The sequence below is a fragment of the Heterocephalus glaber genome, unplaced genomic scaffold, assembly GCF_053883595.1.
Source record: "Heterocephalus glaber isolate CG9 unplaced genomic scaffold, H.glaber_assembly_v1.0 deba00001504, whole genome shotgun sequence".
NCBI classification, from domain to species: domain Eukaryota; kingdom Metazoa; phylum Chordata; class Mammalia; order Rodentia; family Bathyergidae; genus Heterocephalus; species Heterocephalus glaber.
In genome coordinates, this window is record NW_028258324.1 from 9,184,285 (window position 1) to 9,201,087 (window position 16,803).

At 40.7% G+C, this 16,803-nt stretch overlaps 1 protein-coding gene across 7 annotated transcripts in view; it reads left to right on the top strand.

The window, feature by feature from the left end:
* The first annotated feature begins 2,544 nt into the window (after positions 1-2,544).
* The window catches only part of Tmem108 (transmembrane protein 108), a 365,897-nt gene continuing 351,638 nt past the window's right edge, over positions 2,545-16,803 (top strand). For 4 of the 7 annotated variants that reach the window (XM_004834239.3, XM_004834240.3, XM_087186160.1 and 1 more), the window contains exons 1-2: positions 2,558-2,713; positions 9,407-9,525. The gene's annotated coding sequence lies outside the window, so the exon portion shown is untranslated. Of the gene's footprint in view, positions 2,714-9,406; positions 9,526-16,803 lie in introns of all 7 variants that reach the window. The other 3 variants (XM_087186158.1, XM_087186159.1, XM_087186161.1) reach the window with 1 other exon arrangement.

Below are 16,803 nucleotides of genomic sequence, written 5' to 3' on the forward strand. Positions count from 1 at the left end.
ATCAGTTAAAATGTATATGAGCCTGCTGTTGTCATATAGGTAGGTTTTCAAGCTAGGAATATACTTTCTTTAATGTTTGCTATTCAAATTTTATATTTCCTCCAGAGTTAGTTTCATTAATTTGTCTTCCAAGGTACTTCTTAGAAGTTGTCAAATTTATTTCAAAAAAGATTTTTGTAATATGCTGTCTATATCCTTTTAAATTCTGTAAAATCTGTGGTAATGTCTCCTAGATCTTGATATTGTAATTTAAAAAATGTATAACTGATATTATGTAACACGAAGAAAAGGTCTAAAAGAGCAGGGGAATTGGGAGGGGTAGGGGAAGGCAAAAAAGAGAAATGAAAAAATATGAGAAGAGGAAAAAAATGGAAACAAGGTCTTTGCAAATAGGGAAGGGTGGAGGGGGTGAAGGGAGGGCAAGGGAAGGGCAAAAAAAATAAGAACCAAGAGACTCATTTAATGGTACAAGATCCCAATGATGAATATAACTGTATTGTATACCAAAAATGTACCAATAAACTTAATGGGAGAAAATATATATATATATATATTTTTTTTAAAAAAAATAAAATTCAATCTAACTTATTGACTCCCTGGGGGGAAAAAATGCTAGCTGGAGGAGATTCTGGGTTGGGTTCTATAATCTGCATTTAACAAGTGCTGTTGGGTAATCCTGTGGCACAGTTTGGAAAAAGCCTGAGTATAGCTCATAATGTTCACATATAATTTTTTAGTTAAGGCCATGAAAGAAGTGAAACAATAGAACCCATCTGAAACATTTAGTCAGTGCACTGGAATTAAACTTAGTTGTGGTCCTAGATTGTTCTACTGAATAGTCTTTGGAGTATTTATTACCTATGAATTATTTGTTGGCCTTTTAATAGTCTATTTTCAACACTATGTGGAAACTTTCCTCTATAGAGCATTTATACCCTTAGTGATTTGTGTTGCAGAGTTGATTTTTACCTTGTTAATGAATGAATTCCTTAATCTAGCAGCTTAAACAGGCAGTCTCAACCACTGCTGGATATCTAATCACCTGCACAACTTGTCAAACCTATAGTTGTCCTTCCTCCTCCCAGCACAGAGCTCTTGATTTAGTCCCCTAAAGAACATGGAGCCAGGGTAAAGAATCCCTGGTTTAATGATAGCAGATGAATATTTCTTTGAAATTTTAAACCAAATTTTCTATTTCTTTGCTCCTATTGTAGCCAGAATCATTGTTATGGTAGACTTAATGTGCTCCCTGAAACTGAATTTTGTACAGTACCATCGCTGATGAGGGACAATGTGATGAACAATGTCTGAGGTTGCTAAGTGGGCTTCAGTTCCTGGGCTGAGAAACTAGAGAAACAGGCAGCAGACATGTTAATGAGGGCGAATTTATCTCTAAGAGGCAGTTTGATCACCTTGATGAATAGTGAGTTATAACTGCCTGAAGCAGTGTCATACCACCTGGCCTGCAGAGCGCCTGGAAGATGGTTTGGAGAATTTAGTACTTAGGACTCTTGAACAACCTTGGGACCCTGTTGGGTAATAAGAGCGTGGCATGCAGATAAAAAAATGTTCTTGCTGTGCAGTCTGAAAACACTGATGTTTAGGTAAGTTTGAGAGATGGCAGAGGTTCTGGGTTTCCTGAGTCCAGAATTAGGGACAGGAGAATAGTTTATAGCCCCCAAGGTAGCTTATTTTACCACTTCTCTGATTTGTCTGAATTGTTCAGTGTGCTTGACTGTTGGGTCCCTGAATGGTTTTCTATATGCTCCGTTCTGAGCTTGCCTGTGCAGTTCCATGAAAGAGTGTCAAATTTTCGCCACGGTGGGGAGAAAGCAGAGACTACTTATATGGCTTCTGTTCTCTGGCCAAGAACCTGATACCTCATGATGCATGAAGACCTACCGTTCTCTTCAAGGAGCGATCTATCCCTGCTTGTAGTTTCCACACTCCAGTCACCAAGTAGGCACAGGTTGCTACTCTATAATCTATGGGTAGGTTATGTGGAAATTAAACACACCTTCCCTTAGCAGATGCCCAACTTATTGGCGTTATCAAGGCACTCCATGTTTAGTCACTAGAACGCTTTCCATCACTGGAGGAAGGACAAGAAAGGTCGAGAAACTTTGGAGTATCATGGAGCAGGGCCTATAACCATCATTTTCCTACAGGTGCGCCTCAAAGCGTGGTCCTCAGATCTGAGCGACATCACTACCTGGGGTGCGTTAGAAATTCAGATTCTCAGGTCCCTGCCCCAGACTTTTTGACTCAGAATCCGCATTTTAAAAGATGCTCAGGTCTTTCTTATTTCAATTAGAATTTGAGAAATCAGTCAATCTATTAACTGACCAATTTAGCGCCACTTAGCCCGGAAAACAGAGACTCAGCCCTTTGTGCCCGCCTTGCATCCGCACTGCCAGGTAGCAACCGAACCCGCAGGGATATCGGAGCGGGCGCTGCCGAGGGCAATTTGGTGATTGGCTCGCCTGGCCACGTGATCGGTGCTAGGCCGTCTGTGAGACCGGATTGGCTCTCGCTGACGCTGACAGACAGGGCCGGGGCGGGCCAGAGCCCGGTCGGCGGGGCGCGCGCAGGGCCATAGGGGCTAAGGCGCGCGAGCGGGAGCGGGAGTGCGCGTGTGCGAGCGGAGGGGCTTTCTCCGGAGCCGTCGGAGAGATCCGGAGCCGTCGGAGAGATCCGGAGCGCTTCTACTGAGGTAAGCGAGCCTCGTCCGTCCCCAGTCCCCCCCATGCCTAGCCCTGGCAAGCGGGCTGGGCAGGGATGGGCGAGGGTAGGTCTGGCCTGCCCCAGGACGCTCTCTTTGGGGAGGTTGCAGCCCAGCTGCCCCCCTCCCTGCCTCGGTATCCCTTTTCGTGCCCGCGGATGCACCCCCCCCCATCCTCCCCACCGCGGCGACGGTTCTGCCCACCTGGCAGCCTGGCCTCCGCCTTTGTCTCCTTCCGGGAGGGGAAGCTGACGGTGCCCCCCTCCCCAGGTGCAGCGTGCGGGCGGCGGAGCGGGAGCGGCCTCGGGCGCTGGACCTGGGCTGGGGGAGGTGGCTTCACACGGCTGGACCTGTGACTCGGGGACGAAGGGGGAAAACGTGGTGTCGCTCTGGCCGAGCCCGCGGACCCGAACTAATCCGGCGGCTGCGAGCTAAGCCGAATTCCTAGCGCAGCTGTGCGGGGAGCTCTCCTGCCTCGACGCGCTGGTGGGGGCGTCGCGGGGACCAGACCCGGGCGGCCCGAGGAGTGCCCTGCCCGCAGGACCTGCGTGCCGCGCTCGCCCCAGAGTTCGCCGAAATCTTCAACACTCCCAGCCAGCCCGAGGAAGCCAGAGATCCATTAAGAGGCTCAAAAAAAAATTTTTTTTTTTTAAATAGCAGTTTGGCACCGGTGGAGCAGGTCTCAATCAGAGGCCACAAAAAGGAATTACAGATACAGCGTAACTGATGCCTGGTAAATGGTGAGGAGGGAAATGCCTGCAGTGAACTGCAGACCAGACCATCACACTGAAATTCTTCTTCAAGAAGATAAGAAGGGGGGAGGTTTGGTAATTTCTAGGGCTGCCGGGGTGGGTGCTTATTTTCACCATGTTAATGGGCAGTAGAGAGAGGGAAGGCAGGGTCTAAGTTGAACCTGTTCAGACCTCCTTAATTCTTTGAAAAGTGTGCGTTTTAAAAAGACCGTTTGGCTGCCGAGAGAGGGGTGTATCTCTGAGGGGGAGATGTCTCCTTTAGAGCATACTTTAAAAGGGGGAGGGTGTGCCTAGGAGTTTAAGAGCTGATTAAACTGGGCAGGATATCTCCTGCCTCACCTCCATTTCCCCAGACCCAGAATAGCCAGGGCATACCATACCATACATCTTCAGTGAGACATAAACAGTCTCTTCAGTTTTTCGTTTGTTAATTTGTTGGAGGTACCTGGTAATCTGCTCAGTAAAAAATGGGTTCAACTAACAGTTATTATGAAGGTTTTATTATATTCTGTATGTTCATCTGTATGAGATGAACAAAGATCTCTACCAGATTCAGAGATATCCTGATATCACTTCAAAACTCTTTCAGTACTCCTTATTCCCTGTACTATAAGTTGTGTTTCTTTAGGAAACAATCTGATATTCAGACATCTAAAACACAAGCCAGGTTTGTAAAATGTGTGCATTTGCTGAGAAAACAGTTTATGAGGGAAGTTCACAAATTTTTTTTTTTAAGGAAGCAATATTTATTTGTTAGGGGGACTCAAAAACTCAGATTTATCAGCTGTAGTAAGTCAACTTTGGGTGGTTTTCTGAGATGAATGAAAGTAAAAGAACAAGTTGCCGTGAAAACTCACTGGGAATGTCACAAATGACCCTAATAAGTGAAATATAGGTTGTTACCTGATAGATTGGAACACAAAGCAAATTAATGGGAATAATTTCAAATTTTGTCAATGATTATTTTTTTGAACTGCTGGGTAGTGAGGAGGAAGAACGGACTCTGAAGGTAAAGTAGGTGGCCCAGTTTGAGAAAGGAACGTGCTTTTATTTTTAGAGAAAAATTGTGATTTTGTTTATAAACTGCAGAAAAGGCTTGCACTGTTCGTTTAGCCTGTGGAAGGGAGGTAGGGGTTCTGAAAAGGTTGAAAAACACTGAGTAGGTTATGCAGGCCAGTTGGATGATTGGCAGGCTTAGATCAACTTGAGGGAAGCCGTGTACCTCAGTGACCCATAGAACAAGGTTTTATCCTCTGAGTCAATAAAAGCCCATAGTGTTGTTTTCAAGGCAACAGCAAAATCATTTCCTTTCTGTCATTTCTGTCCCCTGGGTCAGGGACAGGGAGGATGAAGACTGAATGAGAGAGATTAGAGTCCGAGCTGCATACCTAAGCAGCCATGTCCTTTGAGGAGGATCTGTGTCACATTGTGTAAATCTAAGAGCCTTCACATTGAAAGATGTCAGTGTACCTTCCTTACGTTTGGTGTGTGCCAGAAGATAAAGCTGGGTAGCACTGCCACAGGTGGGGACACTGGGTGAGATAATCTGATAGGGAAGCACTTGGAAAGAGGAAAGCCAGGAAATGTTTAATCCAGTGAGTCTGCAGCTTGCCTTTGGAGCCTGGAGGTGGCATTTCCAGGCAGAGCCTCCTCATTGGCTAAAGTGGATGGGCTTTCTATGGCTTCCAGAGGACCTGCGGTTCTTGTGGGGAGGCTCCTATGGAGGCCTCATGTCTTGGGCTGTAAGTGGCAGTTACACTGCAATGTGCTTTGGAAAAGAAAGCCTCACAAAGTCGCAAATCTAGGTTACTGTTGTTTGGGGTCTTTGGCACCTGTCGTCCGCAGGCTTCCCAAAACAAGTTGTACCCTCCCTACCGGTAGATGGCGCTGCTGCCTCTGGGAATTCCTGGAGGAAATGATCACCAGAGCTGTCAAACTAGACGTGTGGAGCCTCTAGTCTCAAAGTTTTGAAGGCTATTATCAGTTCTCCAAGAGAATCTCAAAGACAATAGTACGGATAGATATAACTATGTAAGGCAGAAATAATGTGTGTTGTGCGGAATGAAGTGTGTTTGTGGATTATTTTGCATGTGTGTTTCTGAGGGGAGAAGGAAACAGTAAATGACAAGTATAGCATAAGCCTTAAAGGCATTTGGCAAACATGTTGGTTAACTCAGTATGATGTCTTGACCATGATTGGTTCAGTTTGTCCAACAACTTTCATTGTTTCTAATTATTGGTATGTAAAGCTACTCTACACATAGTTGGAATTATGAAAATATACATATATATTTTACATATATGTAGACTGTAAAATCTGATCAGTATTCAGTAGTTGCATATTCTGAAGATAGCAGTGAGAGTTCTAATGAAAATAATGTTGATTAATCACCAACTCCAGAAATGACCATAGAGGATAGGTCAAAATAAAATTTCTAACAAGTGCTTTTAGATTTTCTTAACTAATGTTGATCTTTCAAGATTGTATTAACCACAAAAAACTTGAACTTTGGTTTTATTGACATTATTATACAGGGTTTCTTCAGCCATCTCCCAGTCTTGAGATAATTATTCTTTGTTATTTGACTGATATGGACAGTTCCTTGATTTGGATTTGTGGACATAATATTTGAGGGAAGTGGATGCTTTTGCCAGTAATGGGGAGGTCATAGAGTAGAAAGGGGACCTCAGTTCTCGACCCTGTCTGAGATACAATGTACTGTTTTAGGGTACCATTGCCCCATGTACAGTTCCATCTTATGCCTCAGCTCATTTGAGGTTTATTCTTGTCTCTTTCAAGTGCAGGAATGAACTAATTTTTAGTACCAGTGCCAAACCCTGAAATCCTACAGGTACTAGACTGTTACAGTGGTCCGTTAACATTGCCTTATTATGTGACCACAAATAAATCCCTTTGCTTTTCTAACCCTCATTTTTCTTACCTGTTTACTGGGTTTGGTGAGATTAGTATCTCTTAAAATTCCTTCCAAGTCTATAGTTCTATGGTTAGGTTAGTCTCATAAGGTATGTCTGAAGTCTCTGGAAAGTTTTCATTGAGAAGATATTTTTCATACTATAAGTATACTTAAGGTAAAAATAAATCTTCCTAATATTTCTTCCCAGAGAAATGTTGGTGCATTGTCTTAAGATACTCATAGTTCGGGGTTAGAAGAAATTCTACAGATGGCCTAATTTAACCTCATTTTTTCATAAGGAGTTTGAACTCACAGCTGAGTGATTTAGCTAAGCTAGTAGTGGAAGAGAATACATTAGTGGTTGAGAATTTATTGAAGAACTAGGCACCAAACTTGGGGCCCACTGTGGTCTTCTCTTCCCCAATACTACCTCCTTCACCTGCTGTCAGGGAAAAGAAAATTCAGTGTCTGCAGGGCTGGGCCAAGAACGTTCCTTGATGTAGACTTTTACAGCCACAGCACGAATAGCTTTGGCATGGGCAGAAATTCAAGTCAAACTTTTCTTTGCAGCTGTTTCTTCACTGAGTGACCCTGAGCAGGGTTCTTTGGTGTACATCACTGAGTTTTAAAAACTTTTCTACATACTGTTTTCTGTAAGAAAAACTTGTATTGTCCTAAAATAGTCATTTCCCAATCAAATATTCTTACATTGGGTCCTGAGTCTGGATAGGAGATTATTTGCGTATGATTTACTTCCTTTGTAATTTTAAGCACTATATCTTTTATACATTAAGATTTTATGGAGTCCTTAGGCTTCAACAGCCTACCAGAGGGGTCTGTGACATAAAAATAAGGGAACAATTGTAGGATAGTTTCTGGAAAATTGCCAAGATGGAAAAATTCTTGATTGAGGAACTAATGATATCATGGTAGAAAGGTTTGGGGATGAAGTATAGGAATATGCCTTTGGAAGTTCTTAGGAACATTTTACCTTTATTACAATATTTAAAATTGCTTACAAAATGAAGAGGCTCAGAACAGCATTTTAGCCATTTTAAATAATGTATATGTATGTATTGATTTCCATTTATTGTTCCTTGCTCAATAAGTACTTTCCTAATTTCACCAGAACACTTTCAAGTTCAAGTTCCTCTGTTGGTGATGGTGTGCTCCTGTCTCCCACAGTCTAATTTGATTTCCACATATCAGTATGTTCTGATTTATAATTTAGAGTTTTGACTCTCATCTTTTACTTCTAGTGTAGTACATCTCATGTTCTACTGTAGGTACCCAGGACCCACTAGTATCTGAGAGATACAAAATAATTTACATGCTAAGGATTTAAAAAAATTCTATAGGTTCTTTTATTTGTACTCAAGGTATACCATGGAAAATCATTGCACCTTCTTGGCTAATTATTTATCTCCCTTCACTATTTGCAATTCCAAGATTTCTCTTTTGAAAATTATCCTTAAGTAGGAGTAACTCAGAGTTTGTATATATTGGAAGTAAAAATTCTTGCTTTTGCCAGAAGGCATACAGAAGTTATTTTGTGTTCCATTCCCATTTCTGACCCACGAGAGATAACTTTGGTGGAGAATCACTGCATTGTAAAGGACATGTACTTGAAAAATGTTTTGATTAGTGTTCTTTGATATTTTCGCTACTCTCAGTACTGTGATGACCCATGCTGGTATATGTGATCTTCTGGCACTATTAGGCCAGAGTAATATCTGTTCTTGCTTTAGCAGAATAAAAATTACCTTTTCTTCTTTATAAGGTTATTGATTGAATTCATATAATAAAAAAGTCAAATTTCTAGATTTTAGTCCCAGCACATTGCTAAGTTATTATGAAAATTGGGGAAGGGAGTGACATCAACTACTTCTGAGTTTATTTCTTTGTCTGAAAATAAGGGAAGAAAACAAAGACCACCTAAGTTCTTTCTTGCTCCAAAATCCTGTGACTCTATGAAATTCTATCTGGTATCTTGATTGTATTTTTAAAATACTGGCTAGTCGGGAACTCATTTATAATCAAAATGAGTGCTAATATAAGAATTCTTTATATCTGCAAATTATTGTGTGCAAAGTTTATAAAAATGTTCTTTAATCTTGGATCTCTTTTCTACTCAGAGTAGAGGCACAGGCCCACAGCATGGATAAGGCCTGAAAGCATATTAGAAATGCAGAATCTCAGGTCTCTCCTAGACTACCAAGTCAAGAGTCTGGACTTTCTCAAGATGCTTAGATGAGGGGCTCAGTGGTGGTGCCACCTGCCTTGCAAGCACAAGGTCCCTGAGTTTGATCCCCAGTACCAAAAAAAAAAAAGGTGCTTAGATGATATACTTGCACACTGATATCTGAGAAGTGTTTCTTTGCTTCGTTTTGAATCTTATGTTGACCCTGTGAGAGAGGCAGGGTATTTTGCAGATGTGGAGACTGAGACCTAGTGTTGTTAATTAACTAAGTCAAGATTATTTGCTAGTAGGTCACCCAGAACTCTCTGCTGTAAACCTAATGATGTCTTCTTGGTTGAGCTGACTGAAGTCAGCCTTATAAGATAAAGAGTGCTAGCTGCCAAGCCCATGAGGGCAGTTGTGGCTGTATGATTGTGTTTTAGCCTGCCAATGTGACAGGAAGTGGGAAGATGTTGTGAACCACTTTTGGGAGAAAAAGTGCACATGGACACACCAACATCCCCCACCCAGGTGAGTTCCTCCATGCTGTATTCCATTCCAGCTGGGTGGAATGGAAAGGGCCCCTAAAGAAACCTTGGAAATTAGTTTTAAAGATGCAGGACTTACATCAGGCCCACCCCACTGACTGACCTTCCACTGTCCAGTATCCATTCAGGAGCCAGAAATGAACTTTTATCCAGTTTCAACCATTATAGAGGTTTGAGTCTCTGTGTTAAGCACTTAGTCTACTCTAATAAATTCACTTGAACAGTGGCTTGAGCCTTGAAGTTGTAAGTCCTTTGCCCTAATGCATTCATTCAATTTTTGTTTTTGGCAGTTGGTGATCAGCCAGTTGTGGTTCAACATGCAGAAGTGAGCAAGTGGTGCAAAGCAATGGAACTGATAGGTGATGAGGATGTGAGTGCGTTTGAAGGCTTCCACACCCTCTACTCCAGGGTAAGGCAAAGGCATTCCCTGCCATTGTTTTTCCATCTTTGTCTCACGTACCTCTTGGAGTCAGTGCAGTAGGAACCCCTGTCTGTTAAAATCTTCCAAAGCTTTACTGATTTGGCTCATAGATACCATGCAAATTAGTAAAGATGATGGGATGGAGTCTGTACATGAAAATATCTCAACTCAGAAATTTTAGTGAGTTTGCAAAGGATGTAATTCATATGGAAAAGATTGTTGGGCCTTCCCCCGGTATACTGTAAAAGAGGAAATGGGGCCTGATGACTTTTTCTTGAAGCCATATCATATTGTTAGCTTTGATACCTCATATTTTCTTTTCCCACTATCCTCATCCTCTATGGATGACTCTCCTTAATTTTTCCTTTACTAGTCACTTTTTTAAATGAAGGAAATACCTTGATGGGGGTTGAAGTTGCCTGGTTTGGTGGATAATAGCAATAGTAAAGCATGTAGTTCTGTCCATTCCATTTTATTTCATCCAGTGCCACTGGAAGTCACATGCTTATTCACTCCTTATCTGTGTGTAGTGCCTGTGGGTGTTGGGAACATCTCAAAGCTGGCTTTGAATTTGTGTTTGTGCCTAAGATTTTCAAGACCAGCAGGAGAAATTTACTTTTTGGTGCACCTTTCTTAGAATCCAGGTGGGCTAGAAAGGAGAGGTGGAAAGGACATCAGTTCTTTTCTGAACATTTCAACTTCTAGAGCTTAAACTAAACTCCTTGAAGAGAAAAGTAGGATTAATATTAATGTAAGCAGAGGTAAGGAAAGTTAAGAAAAAGGGACAAGAGGTGAAGAAAAAAAGTAATCAGCTGAAAAGCTGGATATAGGTATGGTTTAAGCAGCCAGGTTCAATACTGTGAAGCCCTTGCTAGCTAATGTCCCATTACCCTGGCTCAGAGGGCACCCACAAAGGCTGATGTACTTAGGTACCTCATGTGGCTCAGTAATGAGCACAATTTACTGAACAAAATAGACAATTAAGGGCTACAGATCTCTGTAGATTCCCATAAATACACATCATTACTGCTCTGGAATGATGCACATGCTTAGAGATAAGCAAAACAGGGAAAGGGATCTGCAAGCATAGTCCAGGTGAGCAGCCCAATGCAGACCATAGCTCAGGGCCTGGAGGTTGCTAATGGGAGAAATTGGTCTTTGCTAGGTTTTCTTGTTATAAGAAAGAAGGTGGGATTTGCTGGCCTCTCTCGGTTTCCTCTGTGGCTCCCATATATCTTCCATTTCAAAAATAATTAAAGAATACAGCATGCCAGAAATAGACTCAACTTGCATGTTTCTGTGTAAATATTATATAAGGACCAAATTACAGTATAGAGGGAACCATTCTTTATTGATAAGGGCCAAAGAAAGCAATGCTAGATGCCAGTGGACCAGGGTTTCTCAACATTGGAAGTATTTTGAATCAGGCAGTTCTTGTGTAGGCTGTCCTGTGCATTGTAGGATGTTTAGCACTATTCCTAGCCTCTACTCACTAAATGCTCATACCTCCCCCAACAATTATGGCTATCAAAAATATCTCCAGACACTGCTGAATATTTCCTTAGAGACAAAGTTGCCCCTGGCTGAGGACCACGGTTAAAGGAGTACAGTGATTTTAACTTGCTCTAAGTTCCTCTGGGGCTTTATTTTAATCATTTAACTTTCTTCCTGCTTCAGTTTTCCTACCTGTAAAATAGATCTTTCTTAATAAATCAATAACCTATGGAAGTAATGTACATAGTACTGTGTGACCACTTGGAGGCTCCATAAATGCTAAACTATAATGGTCTCCTCAAATTTTCAGGACCTGAAAATTACTCCTAATCCTTGTGATGGCAGTAGTTGGGAACAGTAGCAGTTTGAAAAAGGGCAAAGGGTTAATAGTGAAGGAAATAATAAATAGTACTGGATTCTGAGTTCATTTTGAAGGTTCTTGTTCTAGTTCATTGGAACACTATATTGTGGATGAAGGCTTGCCTTTGCAAAGTTAAGAAGAGTGGATAAGGCTGTTCAGTGAGGAAGACTGTTCAGAAGAGCAGTCAGGCAAATTGCGTTTGACAGGATGATCTCTTAATTTTAAAGTAAGTCATGAGTAGTTAGACCAAAGGGCATAAAGAAGTAATCTCTAAAAGAAAGATATCCTCACAAATAACTGCTGATCTCGACACATTTTTGCAAATACTATAATAAGGGCCAGAGAATGATTAGAGAAATCTGCTTTTGTTATAGAACCCTTATGGTTTGTTCTTTTCTTTGAGAATGTAGAAATAGATTATCTCCAATATATGCCCTCGGAGTAGAAAACTAAAATGCTTTTAATATGGCATGTGTTCTTTTGCTATTCTTCTAGTACTGCATATTGGAATAGTGAAGAGGGTTATAACTATAGCCTAGACCTGAAGTAATCTACATTATTTTAGTAGAGAGCCTCAGCTCCACTCTGAGAGGCTCAGTGAAGGGATTAGATATAAACTGTCCTGGCAGGTTTGAGTTCCTCCCTCCCTGTATGTTTCCAGTCCCAGTGATTATTAGACTTGCTTACAAATTTGCATCAGCTACACTCTAGCTGGATTCTAAAATGTGGAGAAGCCATTATAGAAGGCCTTGTTTATTTGCATTCCGCCACATACTAATAATCCTAGGTGTTAAGCAAAACTTGTAAACATGCTTGAGGATTCTGTGTACCTTGGAGAAAGAGATCCTTCCATGTGGAAAGGTGAGAAGTGAGAGAAGCTTTGCTTTGGTAGGAGTAGGCTGGTGTTTGATGCTGAAGTTATTTTCTAGTCTGACAGAAAAAGTGTGCTCCCTGGACAAGTAGCATCAGAATTACTGGATGTTTGTTAGAAATTTATAGGGTCGGGGATTTAGCTCAGTGGTTCCGCTGCCTGCCTTGAAAGCTAAAGGTCCCGAGTTTGAGCCCCGGTACAAAAAAAAAAAAAAGAAAGAAATTTACAGACCTACTGCATCAGAATCTCAGTAATAATCTGTATTTTATCAAGATCCGTAGGTAATTCTGATAGGTGCTAAAATTGGAGAAGTACTACATTATCTAATGGTTTCTGATGTAGTGATAGCTTACAAATTGTGTCTATGTTTATTATGGGGAAGGTACTGAGAAAGTGTTTTCCCAGCTGATCAGAATATTATATGCAAGATTTTCTTGTGATAGCCTCTTGGGTCATTTTTCCAAACCATGGTCTAAGCCTTTTCCTGCATTATCCGGTATAGTAGCCACTAGACACATGTGGCTATTTTTATTTAAAATCATTGAAATTAAAATTCAGTTCTTCAGTTGCATCAGCCACATTTCAAATACTCTACAGTCATGTATGTCTAACTAGCTTCCATTTGGATCACGAAGATGTGAAGCATGCCCGTTGTCAGAGAAAGTTTTGTTAGATGGCCCTACTTTAGTCTGTAAAGATCCTTCTTTCCCAGAAATCCACATTGGTGGTGATACTGTACTTTTGTTATAACAAGACCTTAACTCATTTAAAACAAAATTCTTTTAAGAGACATCTCCATCCTGGGGAGACTTTCACCCTGTGAGTACATCTTGGTGACCTTTTTACCTTTCTGCAATGTCTTTCTGCTACAGAAAGTGCCATGAGTCCATTTGACATAATCAAATGCACTCTCTCTAAAATATTTGGCCTTTAATCCAAGGCTGCTGAGCTGTCTCTTTCCATTTGGTCTTTCCATGGCCTGACCCTCAGTGGCGAGGCTTGTTTGTACAGGATGTCTCTTTTGATATTGCCTGGAGCTTTACAAAGAGTCTGGAAGAAATAACTAGAGAATTTTCACCTCTCCTCTTCCAAGAATTAACTTGGCTCAAAAAAGTGTTTCATAAGAGAGTATTAATTCACAAGCTTAACCTCTGAGGAGTTATCCCCTGAAGAATGAGTCTCCATAGCAAATTTTCTAACAGGGCTATTATAGCACAAATTCAGTAATTAAGTCCTTTAGCAACCTGGAAGAATTTTCCGTTGATATTATCTATTTCTAATATTAGTTACTCAGGAATTGTCCTTATTAGAACAAACAAAAAGATAAGGAAATAAAGATACATTTTTTAAAAGATATAATTTAAGATGAGCATGGTGGCATATACCTGTAATCCCAGCACTTGGAAAGTTGAGGCACAAGGATCATGAATTTGAGCCTGGCCTGAGATACACAGTGAGATCCTGTCTCAAAACACCAAAATAATAGTAATAATAATGTAAAGCTAACTGAGCCCAAAAGTGTTTTGCAGAGTAGAAATAATGAGAATAAGGAGTTGATTTGCTATTGATATCAATCCTGGAGGTTAAGGGAATGGGGACTAGAATTAATCCTTGACAGCTTTAACTCAACTGATTCACTTCTGATGGGGTACATTGTTGCTTGTTTTAACTGCCTTCTTTTTCTGTCTTGTGTGTGTGTCTGTGTGTGTGTGTGTGTGCGTGTACATGTGTGTATGTATATCTGTATGGAGGGGGGCAGGGTCTTGCTGTGCTGGACTCGAACTACTGGGTCCTCCTGCCTCATTCTCCCATGTAGCTGCAGGCACACATTACCATGCCTGGCTCCCTTTTTCTGTCCTTTTAAAAAAGTACTCTGTGTGCATGTATACCTGCATGTGCAATTTTAGGCTCAAACAAAATCAAGAGGAAGATAGAGATTTCCCTGCTCCTACACATGCATAGCCTTCCCTATTTTCAACATACCCCACCAGAATGGCACATTTATTACAATTGAGTAGTCTGTATTGGCACAGCATAATTGCCCAAAGATCATAGTTTATATTATAGCTCACTCTCAGTGTTGTACATTCTTTGGATTTAGACCAATGTATAATGACATGTGTCTACTATTATAGCATCATAATGCTGCCCTAAAAATCCTGTGTTTTGTCTGTTCATATTTTCTTTCCCTCTTGCTCCCCATCAAACCCAATAAAATCACTGATCTTTTATTATTTTCGTAGGGTTTTTTTCTCCAGAATGTCATGCAGTTGGAATCATAGTATGTAGTCTTTTTGATTGGCTTCTCTCACTTAATAATGTCCATTTTAAATTTCCTCCATGTCTTTTCACTTGATAGCTCTTTTATTTTTAGTACTGAGTTATATTCTATTATCCAGCTATCTCAGTTTATCCATCCACCTACTCAAGGACATCTTGGTTGCTTCCAAGTTTTGACAGCTATGGATAAAGCTGTTGCAAACATCTGTATGCAGCTTTTTGTGTGGACATGAATTTTCACCTCCTTGGATGAATACCAAGGAGCATGATTGCTGGATCATATGGTAAGAGTAAATTTGTTTTGTAAGAAACTGCCAAATTGTCTTCTCAGTCTTCTGTACCATTTTGCATTCCCATCAGCAATGAGTAAGAGCTTCAGTGCTCCACATCTTCACTAGCATTTGTTGTCAGTGTTCTGGAATTTGGGCATTCCAGTAGTATGTAGTGGTATCTTGTTGCTGTTTAATTTGCATTTCCCTGTTAATATATGATATGGAACACCATATCAGATGTATATTTACAATTTATATATCTTTTATTGATGAGGTTTGTGGCCCACTTTTTAAAGTTAGGTTGGTGATTTTTTTATTTTTGAATTTTAAGTGGTTTTTGTTGTATATTTTGGATAACAGTCTTTTATCGTATGTGTTTTTTGCAGATATTTTATTGCAGTCTCTGGGTTGCCTTCTCATTCACTTGACAATGTATTTCAGAGAGCAGAATTTTTAATTTTAATGAAGTCCAGGTTACTAGTTATTTCTTTCATGGATAGGCCTTTGGTGAAATTTAAAAGTTATTGCCATACCCATGATCATCTGGGTTTTCTTCTGTGAGTGTCATTGTTTTGTGTTTTACATTTAGGTCTGTGATTCATTTTGTAAAGGGTAGAAGGTCTGTGTTCAAATTCTTTTTGGGGGGCATATTTTGTTGTTCTGGTTACATTTGTTATACTCTTTGCTCCACTGTACTGCATTTGTTCCTTTGCCTTTCTTACCTAGTTTTGTCTACCTTGGATGTTGTAGAGGGCCCAGTTTTCTCAAGGGATTTTCTGCTGTCATTGCTATGAAATGATTAGTTGTTGTGTTGATGTTTCCTGTCCACTGTAGGATGTTTAGCAACCCAGATCACTAAATGCCAGAATTACTCTAAGCAAGTAACTGTGTCAATCAGGGTGTCTCCCCACATATTCAAATACCAGTGATTAAGAATAAAACTCCCAAAGAGATGAGTTTAGGGTGTGTGTGTGTGTGTGTGTGTGTGTGTGTGTGTGTGTGTGTGTAGGAAGGGAGAAGTCAATAGAGTTAGATAAAAGGCCACTGACCTCTAAGAGTGAAAGAGTGGTCTGGCCAGACCTCATGGAGACAAGACCTATCTCAGGCATAGGAAAATTATTCTTGATCTCTTGCAGCTCCAGTGTGTGTCTGCACTAACTGTAGTTAGTCGATTTGTATTCATTTCTTGACTGTTAACATGGCTCAGCATCATTTTGGATTCTCTTCTTAGGTCCTTCTGTTTCTGCCCTCCTCCTTTCTTCTTCTCATAATCTAATGGATGGCCTGTGTAAGAACCAACTCCGAAAATAACATGAAAAAAGAAAAGGAGCACAATTGTTCTTAGTAACTATCATCCCCACTGGTTAGAACTCTCATACCAGGCAGTCTTAGAGGTACTGATGTTCTCTCCTGGTACAAATAGCTGTGACACAGAACTGCTTGCTTCAATAGGAACTATGGTCCTGACAGTTTCCCTAGAAGGGTGCAATGGTAAGGTGGGCTGATAGAGCATGAAGTCCTCTCTAGTTCGTAGAAGGCGAGTTCTTAATTCCTAGAATCAATGTAAACACTGTTTGTGAGTTACTGATGTAATAAAAAAATTGGAAGAGTATCTGTGAACCTTGCCTGTTTAGTAGTGATTGTGAAGAAGCATGAATCTGTTCTTTTCCTTAGGGGACATCTCACTATATCCCAGTGCCAAATGGTGGGGAAATTTCTTTCTGGGTTAGATGATGGGGAAATGGGAGTTGTAGTTTCCACATGGATATCTCATTTTCTGCATCTGTCAAATATGAGTCTCTCAGCCAACAATGTATCCCATGGGAATAATGCCTAGGTGACTGTCTAAATGTTGAAAGTCGTTTTGACATCTTTGACAGGTGTTTTTCAACAGCTAGGTTTGTAAGATTCTAGTCCTGATAAAGGAAAACAACTGGGCTTATTACCCTGGAAGTGAATTTCATATGTATTTGGGAATTAATGCCTTA